The following is a 15,175-nucleotide window of genomic DNA, read 5'->3' on the forward strand; positions in this document are numbered from 1 at the left end:
CTGCCCACATGGAATATTAACTCCTGCCCACCTAGAATTCAGTGCTGGCTCACTGGGGCCACCATAAATTATTTATAAAAGAGTTGGATCAGACAACTGAAAAGTTAAACAATAGCATAACAAATAAATAGGTTGAGTGTGTGTCATTCTGGGAATTTCTGCTTAATTAATAATGTGTGACTCTTCTGTTATATTTGTTTGGGGGGGGGGGAAACTAAGCCAAAACATAGACAAGTTTCATAGATGTTGTCTAATTACTGAAGGACACTTAGTATAAAGGCTAAGACAGAGTCATGCAAGTAGCTTCCCCAAATAACTTCTTGCACAGAACCTCAATCACACTATAATCCCACATTTTGGGGTAGCAAATCACTTTTCAAAGCCATAGTAGGTTCACATTGTGATATGAGGGTCTGTGAGTTGATTTTTTTAAAAAATACAACATATTTTTTATTTGTGCAGGCAGTACATAAATCTTCTATATGGTCTGAGATGGAGCGTTTGCACAGAGAACAGACATGTATAAGTTATCCATGTTGAGCAACTAGTAGAAGTGATCAATGTCATGCGCTTAAACAGTTTAACAGGTATCCCAATCCTATCAAAAACTGGGCTCTAACAATGCTAAGAATGCAAGTGAGAAGGAGATTGACAGATTAGACTTTTATTGCAGTTTAAATATATTGGTTTAAAGAAAGACCATACTATGGTATTTCAGTTTATTTGTGGTTAGCTTTCATTAGACTACTTTGGGTTTGATTCACCTAACAAGTCCCAGCAGCAGAAGCCATGCACAGGGTCTCCCACTTGTGCAACAGGGCATCCCTCCTCTCCTCCTGCTACTCCCCCCCCCAAAGGCTTTGTGGGAGGGGGAATTGTTGCCTCTGGCAAGCTTCTACTTAGAGCCACATCTTCTCAACTAATATGATCATTGCTTTATATTCACTTAGTATTAGCAGGCAGAAAGCAAGCTTTTTCTGTTGGCCTTGGAGATTGTGATGGTACACAAGAGAGTTACTATTTCAGTGGTGTCTGGTGTCCATTGGAACCAGGCAGGATGGTCAATGGGAGATGGAAACAGAGCCACAACCAACTAATTCCGGTTTTTGTTCCTTTCTCCCTCCCTTCAATGACATGGAGGCTACAGCAGTAAAATTTCATGACACTGAATTTCTAGCTGAATTTCTTGGCTCAGTATACTTGGGCATTGTCATACTTTCTTCTCTGCTGGGAGAAAAGCAGGGCCTCTCAACACATCCTTCCAGCTCCTCATTCCAAAAAGAGAAAGTGCAGGGCCTCTTAAGCATGAGGGGTGTCAAAGAGCATTTTTATTCTTAGTTTATTTCTATGCCACCTTTCTGCCAAAAAGGTCCCCAAGATGGTTCACAAAGGGTTTTAATGCTTATTTTTGTAAGTTGCTTTGAATTCGCATTTCGGACAAAAGTAATAAATATAATTAACTAATAAGTGAATGAATGCAGACTGAAGGCGCTCCCATCTGAAAAGTAGAAGCTAAGCAGGCAGTGCATAAATTAACCTAAGCAAAAATCATTTTACCAAAACTGCCAGTCTTTCCTTCCCTCCTACTTGTTCCTCCTAATATTCCATTGTTTCTTTATAAGCAATGGCTACATCTATCCTTATAGAACCTTCTATTTCTTGAGATGAGTAGGTGCAGAATTTCACTAGGACAAGACTGAAGCTGGCCAAGCAGAAGGTTGTCAGCCAGTACCAGCAGGTATCTCAGTAGTAAATAAGTAAGCCGTCAGACAAAAGTACTCTATTTGCCCTAATGGACCAATGTCCCTGTGTACTTCAGGTGACTGCTTATTATTAGCGAAAATACCTGTTCATTGCATTACCCTTTACATTTTGGGGCACACACTTAAAAACAACAACACCTAAAAGGAACAAGAAATATGATGAGGAATGTGTGATATATATCAGCTACAATGTAAGAACAGGTAGGTAGCCGTGTTGGTCTGACGCAGACAAAATAAATTTTAAAAATTAAAAAATTGTCCTGTAGCACCTTAGAGACCGACTAAGTTTGTTCTGGGTGTAAGCTTTCGTGTATCTGAAGAAGTGTGCATGCACACAAAAGCTTATACCCAGAACAAACTTAGTTGGTCTCTAAGGTGCTACTGGACAATTTTTTTAATTTAAAAATTTATTCCTTAATGTAAGAACAGTTTGCAAGGGCAAGTCCCATGCTGAGTGTAGCCTAGTCTCAGTACTACAAATAGGTTTTAGCCTGCACTCAGTGGAATCCCTTCCTAAATGTTCAGACCTAGCAAAGAGAGAAGAAGAGAGCTCTTGGGCTATAATCCCAAACTTAAACCTAAATGTCCCAGAAACAGCAAACACCATTTGTGGTAGATGCTTTTATCACAGCTCGTAATTTACCATTCCAAACGCCAATCTATCTTCATCCTCACTCTAGCATACAGACTGCTTTATTTGGATGAATATAATGGTGCATTATTGTGACATCTTCCTTGAACAGCATTGAAAACTAGGAAGAGGGACCATAAATAGCAAGGCTTAATTTCCAGTCCTAGGGGCACACAAGCACTCTCAGTCCACTTAAAGTCAATAGAGATACATGAACAAACTGAAGCGCTTAATGATTCACTTTCTTCTGCTTACTAGAGTTGATCATGGTAGTTACCAGAGTGATACTATTTATCTGCAGCCCCATTAGGAGATCTCTTATTGGTCAAGTTAATACAAGTCATTACTTGACTTGAAAATAATGATTTGCAGCCACAGTAACTCCCGGTAATGTCTGAGCAGATGCTGAGGATCAGGGACAAGGGTTCTTACTAAATAAATTGCAAAACATTATTTGCCAAGCAGGGCCACTTGTCTAAGCATTATTCAAACTTCTTTTATATATTTTTCAAAACCCAGACATATTTGTATTGTTAAAAAAAGTCTGTATTTGCTTTGAACATCCAGTGCGTAATGATAAACGTAGCTGTTTTTTCCTGTCCTTGATGTACAATTTACAAGCTGAGTGGATATTGATCCCACTTACAACAAGATGTTTTTGTAGGAGAAGAGGTAACAGCAATGGAGTGCCCACAGGGTTGGTCCCACCATTAGACAGAACGAGGTGGCTGCATCAGGCAACTGATTTTGTGTGTCACGAAGAGATAGCAAATTGTTATTTATTTAATTTGTTATTGTTGGGCAGGGGCCAGGGAGGAAGAGACCTGCCTGTGGAATTTTCTTTCTCAGGTTTCAAAATAAGAACGTAAGGAGCCCTGCAGCATCAGATCAAAGGTCTGCATAGTCCAGCTTTGTGTTCTCATAGTGACCAACCATATGTCTGTGGGAAGCCCACATGATGGAAATAACTTATCTGGCTTTGGGTATCATAGAACTGTAGAGTTGGAAGGCACCACAGGGGTCATCTAGTCCAACCCCCCCCCAATGCAGGAATCTCAACTAAAGCATCCAAGACAGAGGCATCAAGGCTGCCTCAGACAGTAGATTATTTGGGCTTGATCCTGAAGTGAACCTTCTCTTTCTATAGTCAACCAATTTCCAATTTTCTCTGTATGTAATACATTCCATAGTTTAAGATTCTCATTTATACCAATTTTATTATTATTATTTCTATCCCTTAAGATTGGCTAGGATTGGGGGAAATTCAGTGTAACGCTTTTCCAATCATTCCATCTGCACAAGCATTTCAGCTTGCCAGACGAAAGAATCCGCTCTGTCCTCCTCCTGGAGGTTCTTCCACCCTCACAAGTGCAAAATTCATGGGTTGTGCAGGTGGGGGAGGAAAGCCCCATTGCACACGTGGAAGTCCTTGCACTGGGTTCTCACTGATGAATCCTACCATATGTCATTAAAATCCCCTAACAGTTGTGCTCCCACACCCATATTCTGCATTTGGAATGAACATAGTGCTTTGCTATCTTCCGTACATGTCTAGGTTGTATTGTATTTTTTCAGGGATCCTTGCCTTATTAAGCAAATGAAAGATCATGTCAGAAGGACAGTCTTGCAATGTGCCTCAGATTTGCAGGTAAAAGGACTCCCATTATTTGTGTTGGGGCTAGAAATCCTTAGGCCAGCTCCATGCCTGGGCCACATGCATTTGCTGGACCTGTACTTCTGGGGTCTGACTGTAATATGTCCTTGAACCGTGCCTCTTGTTGGCCTGGACTAAGGATGCAGAGATGGGTGGGTGGATGCAGAAACCTCTCACATTGCACAATGGGCATGCAGCCTACTCCAGAGACGTAAGAGGAATGTCTGCTGCACGGCTCATATTTGCTGCTTACCCTCCCTACATTTGGTTCTGGCCTGCCCACAGCTTCAGTGTGGCCCCCTGGAATATTTCCAGCAAGGGAACGTACCATAGTCCTCAGTCTGACAAAAGGGTTCATTTGCAGTCCTGTGCATGACTTCTAAAGCCTCCAAATCAAGTGAGGGGAACCTATGACCCCCCCCCCCAAATGTTGCTGAATTACAGCTTCCTTCATCCCTGGTCATTAGCCATGCTTGCTAAGGCTTATGGGAGCTTCAGTTCAGCAACATCTGGAGGTATAACATTCCCCTCTCTTACTATAAATACAGGGTAAAAAAATCCACTGTCTTGCTTGTGAGCATGCACATGGACTTTAAAGAGTTATTGGATGCATATTTTTTTCAACAATGGGGGCTGTCACGTGCTCTGTGCACTGAATTCCTGTGCTTTACACATAGGGAACTTTTCAACATATGACAACATGCAATTCCAGCTGCAATTTGAAATGACACCATCATAAGAACCATACATCACACCCCTTCCCTTCCTGTACAGTTCAAACAGCTTACCTTTAGAACAGTCGACTTTGATTTTATTTCCTCAACCTCATCTGAGGTCTTATTTATTTATTACATTTATTAGTTGCCTCAAAACCAGAGTTCTCTAGGTGCCAGAAAATTAAAGCTATTTAAAGCACATATTCAATCAAATCACAGCACCCAAAAAATCCTGTAAAACAAAGCACCCACATCAGAGTAGAGGTTAGTAATACAGTAATATAACAAAAAAAACCCCACAAAATAATCTCATAGAATCAAAACCACACCCTAAACCACTATGAAATGCATAGATCAACAGCTCCAACAAAGCCTGTTTTTCAGCACACAAGCCTTCAAGCCATGACAATCTGTCCAGCAAAAGCATCACCCATCACTTGGATTTCCCAGGTTCAAATATCCTTTTGCCTTTGAGTCTGCAAAGGTTGCTGAGCATTTTGCTCTGCAAAAAATAAATAAATAAAAATAAATTCAGTGTTGCTTTCCAAATCCCACAATTTGGAAGAGGTGAACTTTGTATTAAAGGTAGAGCAGCTTCTAGCATGCAAACAAGTACTGAATTTGGAAGCATCATTCACAGTAAATTCTACAGAGTTCAATGAGGACCAAATGCCCATCCAGTTCAGCATTCTCTTCTTACAGTAGCCACACCCAGGTGCCTATGGGAAATCCTCAAATGGAATTTGAACACAGCAGCACTCTCCTCACTCTTGTTCCCCAGCAACCAATGTTCACACAGGTAGTACAGAGCCATCATGGCCAACAGCCACCAATAGCCTCATTCTGCATGGATTTGTCTCATCTGCTTTTAAAGTAATTCAGATTGGCAGTAATCATTAGTTCTGGTGGTAATGAATTCCAGTTTAATTATGCACCATTAACTCCCAAGGAAGTATCTGAAGAAGTGTGCATGCACACTTATACCCAGAACATACTTAGTTAGTCTCTTAGGTGCTACTGGACAATTTTATTTATTTATTTCAACTGCGTCAGACCAACAAGGCGACCTACCTGAATCCCAAGGAAGTACTGAGTCACAATTCCCCTTCCATTGCTTCTTTTATAATGTTCCAAAGGAGCATAATCATCTCTTTCACACAGAGATGCTACCTAAATTGGCATTGCACACAAATCGGGTGGGATGGGTGGAAAATCATGAGCTTTCTTTTTGAATGTTATAGAACAGGCTTCCTCAACCTTGGCCTTCCAGATGTTTTGAGACTACAATTCCCATAATCCCTGACCACTGGTCCTGCTAGCTAGGGATCATGGGAATTGTAGGCCAAAAACATCTGGAGGGCTGAGGTTGAGGAAGCCTGTTATAGAATAACTGCAGGAACAGGAATCGTTGCTTGCTCATAATTCTTTTTATCCTTTGGGGCATGTTCTCAAATATGTGGTGAAAAACACATGGCAAAAAAACTGCAGATTTCTTTGTATAACATGTTGGAAAATCCACCCTGACACTGATAAAACTGTTGATGAGAGCCAGTTTAACTACGTGGTATTTTAACCAAAACATAAAATAAAATGCTCAATACAAATGTACATCCTATATCTTTATTATTTCAGAACTGTAAAAACAGCCATCATCTGGAGAAAATTTATCTGACAATTTATTAATGACAGATACTGCTGGAGATGTGCTTCCTTATATCAAAGACACATAATTTTCCTTGCTTTGAGGTGTTACGAATGACATTTAGTTTAAAGTTTTATGTCTTTCATAGCATCCCCACATGATTTAATATTTCCATTTTACAATGACAATGCTATCATGACAATAAATTTTTTAAATGCTGAGTTCTCAACAGGATTTGGGGTTATACTGTTCAAATATTCTGTTTCATGCAAAACATTCCACTGTATATCAGAATTAAATAAAAAGAACAGGCTCTGAAAACAAACTTTACCAACAGCAGGAATGTTTTCATTAGGATGCATCCTTTACCATACGTCTTACCGAGGAACTGCTTGCACCTGGTGTCCCACTGTGAGAACAGGATACTGGACTTAATGCACATTTGGCTTGATCCACCAAGGCTCTTCTTATACCCCTTATCACATGATCAGATCTGACCGTGTGGTACCTACTTTGGATGACTTACATAGGGTTATGTAGAATAACACAACAGTAAAGCTTTCAGATTTTGCTGTACACACTTGTAGCTGTCAAATTTGGACAAATTTACATCATAGTTGTGGAACTCAAGTTTTGAAATTTGTACAAATATGTTTGCAAATGTGCCAAAACCTTGATGCCCCCCTCTCCTGCAAAGGAAGAAGGGACTGCTGTTTTTATTATGCTAAGCAAAGGGTACATCCAAACTGTTTTCAGCTGGGAAGAGTGATGCGGGCTTTTTTGCCCTGACCTTCAGAGCTGCTCAGAAAGCTATAAGAAGCCTTGCTGTTTTCAGGCAATTGTCTCACTGCAGCACCAGGGACAGCTCCCCTGCCTGGAGTAGTGAAGGGACTCTCACCGACACTATTCTGACTGTGGAGACACTCTAAAAACAGTGAGATTCATCACAATTTTCTAAGACACTTTGATATTCAGCACAGTATCAGGGAAAGTCTGTGCCTTTCTTCCTTCTGAGCCTAGAGAAGAACTTGGACTCTTCCTCCCCTTGGCTGTCTTCAGAAGCACTTGGGAAGCAGGAAGTTTTATCCTTAACCTCCTATCATTGTAACTTCTGCCCAGTTGCAATTGATTTTATTACTACTACTATTATTAGCAAATGCAACAAAGGGGGGGAAAGGGGGAAATGAATCATCATGAGGAGCAGCAGATCACATTATGAATAACTATCAGCCTACATACGTCTTAAGTTACATATGTACATTTATGGAAGTCTTGCAGGTGGCGAAATAGGTATCCACACAAAATTGTTGTCTATATGAAATATAGTCAATTATAGCCGCAGTAGTGAAGTACAGACAGTGAGTATTATATGTCTCTTAGTGACCATAACAGCTTGTAAAGTCCACTTTTGTTGTCCCCTCATTAATCCTCATACTACAGGAATACAGTTTTAGAGTACATGAACAAATATCAAGGATTTCACCACTACAAAATGAATACAAATAACAACTTCAGACCATAGGGAATTACTGGAGAAGCTGGCTACAGTTTTAAAGCTACTGACATTTGCCACATGCGTTCTTCTACAATGGGGGTGAGGAACTTCTGACCCTTCAGATGTTGTTGAACTCCAACTCCCATCAACCTCAGCCAGCATGACCCATAGTCATGGATTATAAGAATTGCAATTCAACAACATCTGAGTAGGCACAGGTTCCCTGCTCATGCTGTACTATCTCCCTCAGGCAAGAGTATTTCTCTTTCAGTCATTTTGTTAAAATGTGGATACATACCGAGGAATGTACTATTTTTCTCTTCCGCAGTTCTGAGGAGTGGTACATGTAAACAACAGCAAACCTTTGTCTGCTGATTTGATAGCCAAGGCCACCTTCAGAATCTGAGTAAAAAGTGAATTGTGTTTCTAACAGCAAGTGGGTTGTGTTTGGGTTGGGTTTTTTTAACACTTTTAAAAGTCATGAACTCTGTACCCTAACCTGCTCTTTAACATCTTTGTTAGCATTGCACTAGAATTACCATTTTAGGAAATCTTCCTCCCTTCTCAGAAAAATTTCCCTACTCTCTCCTCAAACATTATGCATTGATAGTGAGTTGATTTTACATATTCTGCTTCTTAGAATCATAGAATCATAGAGTTGGAAGAGACCACAAGGGCCATCGAGTCCAACCCCCTGCCAAGCAGGAAACACCATCAGAGCACTCCTGACATATGGTTGTCAAGCCTCTGCTTAAAGACCTCCAAAGAAGGAGACTCCACCACACTCCTTGGCAGCAAATTCCACTGTCGAACAGCTCTTACTGTCAGGAAGTTCTTCCTAATGTTTAGGTGGAATCTTCTTTCTTGTAGTTTGGATCCATTGCTCTGTGTCCGCTTCTCTGGAGCAGCAGAAAACAACCTTTCCCCCTCCTCTATGTGAAATCCTTTTATATATTTGAACATGGCTATCATATAACCCCTTAACCTCCTCTTCTCCAGGCTAAACATGCCCAGCTCCCTTAGCCGTTCCTCATAAGGCATCGTTTCCAGGCCTTTGACCATTTTGGTTGCCCTCCTCTGGACATGTTTCAGTTTGTCAGTGTCCTTCTTGAACTGTGCCCAGAACTTGACACAGTACTCCAGGTGAGGTCTGACCAGAGCAGAATACAGTGCCACTATTACTTCCCTTGATCTAGATGCTATACTCCTATTGATGCAGCCCAGAATTGCATTGGCTTTTTTAGCTGCCGCGTCACACTGTTGGCTCATGTCAAGTTTGTGGTCAACCAAGACTCCTAGATCCTTTTCACATGTACTGCTCTCAAGCCAGGTGTCACCCATCTTGTATTTGTGCCTCTCATTTTTTTTGCCCAAGTGCAATACTTTACATTTCTCCCTGTTAAAATTCATCTTGTTTGTTTTGGCCCAGTTCTCTAATCTGTCAAGGTCGTTTTGAAGTGTGATCCTGTCCTCTGGGGTGTTAGCCACCCCTCCCAGTTTGGTGTCATCTGCAAATTTGATCAGGATGCCCTTGAGTCCATCATCCAAGTTGTTGATAAAGATGTTGAATAAGACCGGGCCCAAGACAGAACCCTGTGGCACCCCACTAGTCACTCTTCTCCAGGATGAAGAGGAACCATTGATGAGCACCCTTTGGCTTCGGTCAGTCAGCCAGTTACAAATCCACTGAGTGGTAGCATAGTCAAGACCGCATTTTACCAGCTTCTTTACAAGAATATCATGGGGCACCTTGTCAAATGCCTTGCTGAAATCAAGGGAGGCTACATCCACTGCGTTCCCTTCATCTACCAGGCTTGTAATTCTGTCAAAAAACGAGATCAGGTTAGTCTGACATGACTTATTTTTCAGAAATCCATGCTGACTATTGGTGATCACAGCATTCCTTTCTAGGTGCTCACAGACTGTTTGCTTAATGATCTGCTCCAGAATCTTCCCTGGTATTGATGTCAGACTAACTGGGCGGTAATTATTTGGGTCCTCTCTTTCCCCCTTTTTGAAAATAGGGACAACATTTGCCCTCCTCCAGTCTGCTGGGACTTCGCCTGTTCTCCAGGAATTCTCAAAGATGACTGCCAGTGGTTCTGAGATCACATCTGCCAGTTCTTTTAATACTCTTGGATGCAGTTCATCTGGCCCTGGAGACTTGAATACATTTAACTAGCCAAGTATTCTTGTACTATCTCCTTAGTTATTCTGGGCTGTGTTTCCTCTGCTGAATCATTTGCTCCAAATTCTTCAGGTCGGGCATTGTTTTCTTTATCGGAGAAGACTGAGGCAAATAAGGCATTGAGGAGTTCAGCCCTTTCTGTGTCCCCTGTTTGCATTTCACCATCTTCTCCTCTGAGTGACCCCACTGTTTCTTTGTTCTTCCTTTTGCTACGAACATACCCATAAAAGCCTTTTTTGTTGCTTTTAACCTCTCTAGCAAGCCTGAGTTCATTCTGTGCTTTAGCTTTTCTGACTTTGTGTCTACACGTGCTGGCTATTTGTTTGAATTCCTCTTTGGTGGTTTCCCCCCTTTTCCATTTTTTGTACACATCCTTTTTTAATCTTAAGTCAGTTAAAAGTTCTTTAGATAGCCACCCTGGCTTCTTTAGGCACCTTCCATGTTTCCGTCTCATTGGTATTGCCTGACGTTGTGCTTTTACTATCTCCCTCTTAACAAACTCCCAGCCATCATGAACTCCCTTTCCTTTTAGTATTACTGTCCATGGGATCTCTCCCAGCACTTCCCTAAGTTTTATGAAGTCGGCTTTCTTAAAGTCAAGAAATTGAGTCCTAGTATGCTTGGCTGCTCCTTTCCGCTGTATAGTAAACTTCAGAAGAGCATGATCACTCGCGCCTAATGATCCTTCCACTTCTACCCCACTAACCAGGTCATCATCACTGGTTAGGAGCAGATCTAAAATGGCTGTTCCTCTTGTTGCTTCTCCCACTTTCTGGACAATGAAGTTGTCTGCAGGGCCAGTGAGGAATCTGTTTGACCTTATGCTCTTGGCTGAGTTTAACATCCAACAAATATCCGGGTAATTGAAGTCCCCCATTACTACTATCTCCCTTCCTTTTGCATGCTTGGTCATCTGTTCCAGGAAGGCATCATCTGTGTCCTCCGTTTGGCTTGGGGATCTATAGTAAACTCCCACAATGAGGTCACTGTTATTCTTCTCTCCCTTAATTTTGACCCAAATGCTCTCACTTTGGCATTGAGATTCTAAATCTTGGATCTCTTCACAGGTATACACATCCCTGACATATAACGCCACTCCTCCTCCTTTCTTGTCTGGTCTGTTTCTCTGAAATAGATTGTATCCCTCCATTATTACATTCCAATCGTGGGACTTATCCCACCAGGTTTCAGTGATGCCTATTATGTCATATTTAGTTTGCTGTACCAAGAGCTCAAGCTCATCTTGTTTATTTCCCATGCTTTGCACATTAGTGTACAGACATTGAAGTCCATTAATACAGTTAATTACAGTTGATTTAAAATGAGTTTTCTATGAGTTTACTATTTCTCCTCGCTCTTTGGGGGTTTAAGGATTTCTCATTGAACTATAGATGGGACCATTCCATACACTCACACCACTAACTAGAATTGCTTCCTTGTTGTATCCCTTATAGTGTTGTATCCTTGGTAGTGAAAAGGGGGACTGGTTTCTCTCAGTGCTCTTCCTATGTTTACTGCTGTTGATTAAGGTGGGGGAAAGTCCTTGTGACAGCTATCTTGTGTCAGCAGCTAGAAGAGGGATAATGTTTGATGTTTTATCAGCGGCGTAGCGTGGGTTGTCAGCACCTGGGGCAAGGCAAGTAATTTGCGCCCCCTAACCCGGGGCAAGGCATGTAATTTGCGCCCCCTAACCTGCCGCCGCTGCCAGCTTCTTCTTGCTGCTGCCTGGTCTGGTCTGGTGTGGTTCTCCCGCGCTCAGCGCTGCACTGGGTGGCCGCTGCACTGTCCCTCCCCCAGATAGTCCCTCGCTCTCTCTCCGCACCGCACGCCTGGCACCCACCCCCTCCACAGTGGGCGGCAACCCAACGGCTCGGATCAGATTCGCACAGCCAGCACTGCAGTGAGAGAGAGTGAGTGAGCCAGGTAGGGGCAGAGAGCTGCGAGTGCGAGCGTGCCCCCCCAAGATGTTGCACCCGGTGTGGTCGGGCCCCCCTGCACCCCCCACGCTACGCCACTGTGTTTTATTCTGTTTAATATTCTGTTGGGAGCCACCCAGAGTGGCTGGGAAACCCAGCCAGATGGGCGGGGTATAAATAATAAGTTGTTGTTGTTGTTATAAGGGACCCATGGCTCTCCAGATGTTGATCAACTCTAATCAGCCTTGGTCAGTAAGGATGTGAACTGTAGTTTAGCAACACACAAAGTGTATCCCATCTTTGTTCCATTAATAGGCTTGTGAGTTCAACTCTACTGTATTGCCATAAGTTAAGCAGGGGATCCAAAAAGAGTTCACTCTTAAAAGGGCAAAATATGCTTGATTCAGCTTGGTAACCAATTAGGGCCCAAGGAAGTGGTCTGAACTATGTAAGGAATTCTTTACATGGTGGCCTCTGCATGTTTTGGACTACAACTCTCATCAGCCTCAGCCAGCATGGCCCAATGGTCAAGGATGATAGAGAGCTGTAGTTCAAAATGTCTGAGGGAAATAGGTGGGGGAAAGCTGTTCTAGGAGGACTCTGGAAATCCAGGAGAGGCAAGCAAAGCTAAAATTGGCCAAGCAGAGATGAATCCTAATGACTGCTTGGAGATACTACAATTTCTATGGAAACTAATAGCCTTGTGGTATGTATTTTCATTCTGAATTCTGGTTTTTGTGGGAGTGGGGGGTGGAGAGAGCATTTGCCTACCTGCCAGATGGACCATTTTCTGAGATACATCTTCCTGTAACTTCTTTGAAATAATTTCCATTCTGCTTTGCATCCAATGCCACATTTTCTTTCTCTGTGAAGCTTCTAGCCTTAAAAATAGTTCAGCCACCTGTTGCAGGAAGTAAAGGAACACATCATTTGCAAAGTTTCTTAAAAACAAAACCATTGTGTGGGTTTAATAGTTGGTTGTCAATAGTCATTACTTAAGATTCCCAGTCCCACAACTGTGCTTAACCACAAATACCGCCCTTCCCCACCGCTGTTTGGTGATTATTGTCATGTGTGTGGTAAGATAGGGTAACGCATCAGTTGTGAAATTCTCCATTAGTGCTAATTTGGAAATGGGAATATTTATTTATTACATATATAATCCACCTTTCCTCCAAGTAGCTCAAGGCAGAGTGTGCGGTTCATTCTGTTTCCCATTTTATCCTTAAAACAATTCTGTTGTGATGTTTAAAAAGCTGGTGGCAAGAGAACTGGGCACACGGTGCTCAGGGACTGTGCAGGCAGGTTGATGCACACAGGGAGACTGGGGGCAGGGCTGCTTTGCACGCCCTTCCATGTCCCAAGTTTTAAAAATGGTGTGTCCAAGCTAGTGCCCGAACATTGCTGTAGTGAGTGGAGCTCTTCCAGACAGTTAATAATTTATATTTTAATCCTTTAAAAATAAAATAAATATAAAAGGTTACTGTGTGCCATCACCTACCCGGCTTTGAAACCTCACAGTCTGTGTTTCCTTCCTAGCAGTAGCCACAGGTTGGGGGGTGGGGACACAGGGGGGGGTGAGTGAGCTTAGAATGATGTCTAGTTTTGTCTTGAAGCACCTTGAAGTAAACCCCCTTGCACAGGGAGATTGGGATTTCCTTGGCACAAAATACTTCCTGTCTTATCAGTGCCAAAAAGTCAGCACAAACTAATCTTGCTTCAGCAAAATGGATATATCTGCTATATGTGGACTTTGCAGCACTACTTCTGTTTTGCAGTGTGTACATTCCATCAGATATAAAATATACTTTGATGCATTATATACTAGAACATTGGAAAATAACAGTGCCTCTGCACTCTGGTAATTTTCTACCCCGTTTGAGAGATTGCTGCAGTCGCTGGGAGCTTTAAGTACCTGGAAAGCCCCAGGCTACACTTGTAAATGGAGACACATCTGTGTCACAAGCTCTATTTACCTGCTTTTGATCGTCATTTTTGTCAATGGTCCATGAAAATGTGTGGAACCAGGACAAATGACACTGTGAACTGATTACTTCAAATTCATGGAGTAATAAAAACTGAAGGCTTTGGTAGCTTAAGAGAACATGACAGTTCTTTTCAAGGAAACAATGCTTTAGAAAGTTACATAATCATAATTGTCGTCTGCAGTGTCTTGGCTTCAGAAGAGATTTTCCTAGGCTACAAGGAGCTGTGTCCTTGCAAGTCGCCACAATAAATGTTAAAATGAGTTCTGTATTGCAATTATACTACTAAAATTTGCAGGCTCTGCCTGATGATTAGGAGTAAACAGATAAATTTCTTTTCAGGTGGCAACAGGGAGAGGCCTTTGTCTTTCTGCGAGTGTCGTGTTACGCACATATCTGCAAAACACCTCATTTATATTGAGATATGAACAAAATTCCCATGTTCCCAAGCAACATCTTTCTTCTAGCTCATGTTTACATTATTCCATATGCTATTTCTGAGTCCCCAGCATGTGCAAAATTATAGCAAAAGCCAGTCTTTGAGTGACATACTGATTTTGCATCCTATAACCATGCCACATCTTTCTTTTTTAATATGCAAAATGGAATTTAATTCACCTGTGCTACATTTTAAAGGTTCTCTTTCCCCTGAAGCTTCTTTAAGGAAGAGCTTCTCCTACAAGCCAGACAGATATATGTGTAGGCAACAGCATTACTATTACTTACATCACATTTGAGCGTCTCTGGTTTCATTCATCTTTAGTCTCTATATGTCTATTTCCCCTCTGCTAACAACCGTCGGCACTGATGAGCTGTAGTATATCCTGCTCTCTCTCCTTCTGACAGCAGTCATGAGCTGAGTTTATGCCACCTTCCATTGCATCCGTATGCAATCTGGCCTGATCGCATTTGTGCTTAATTTGTCTAGCCGTCCAATCTCTTTCATTTTCTCCTTGGCTAGGTATGACACTGCAGATTTCGCTTTTAAAAATGGATTCATCCTTCTTCTGTCTGATTCTGCTTGTGCTGCTGCCATCACAAAAATCTGGGGCCAGACACAGCATAGTGGGCATGAAAGGTGGGGGTGAAAATAGAGCTGGCCAGAGTGGAGAAGGCAGGAGGTGTTCCAGGAATGAAATGAAAAGAATGGATGCTCCCTAGCTTTTATTTTATTTAGATTGTGTT

The 15,175-nt window shown here is 42.0% G+C and overlaps 1 long non-coding RNA gene across 1 annotated transcript in view; it reads right to left on the reverse strand.

The window, feature by feature from the left end:
* LOC308471376 overlaps positions 1–14,907 on the reverse strand; it is a 152,622-nt gene extending 137,715 nt beyond the window's left edge. The window contains exons 1-2 of the long non-coding RNA XR_013982932.1: positions 14,717–14,907; positions 12,777–12,906 (exon numbers count right to left, since the gene is read on the reverse strand). This is a non-coding gene — a long non-coding RNA (uncharacterized lncRNA). The remainder of the gene's footprint in view (positions 1–12,776; positions 12,907–14,716) is intronic.
* Positions 14,908–15,175: the final 268 nt, after the last annotated feature.

Source organism: Podarcis pityusensis (genome assembly GCF_964106645.2).
Source record: "Podarcis pityusensis genome assembly, chromosome: 2".
Lineage (NCBI taxonomy): Eukaryota > Metazoa > Chordata > Lepidosauria > Squamata > Lacertidae > Podarcis > Podarcis pityusensis.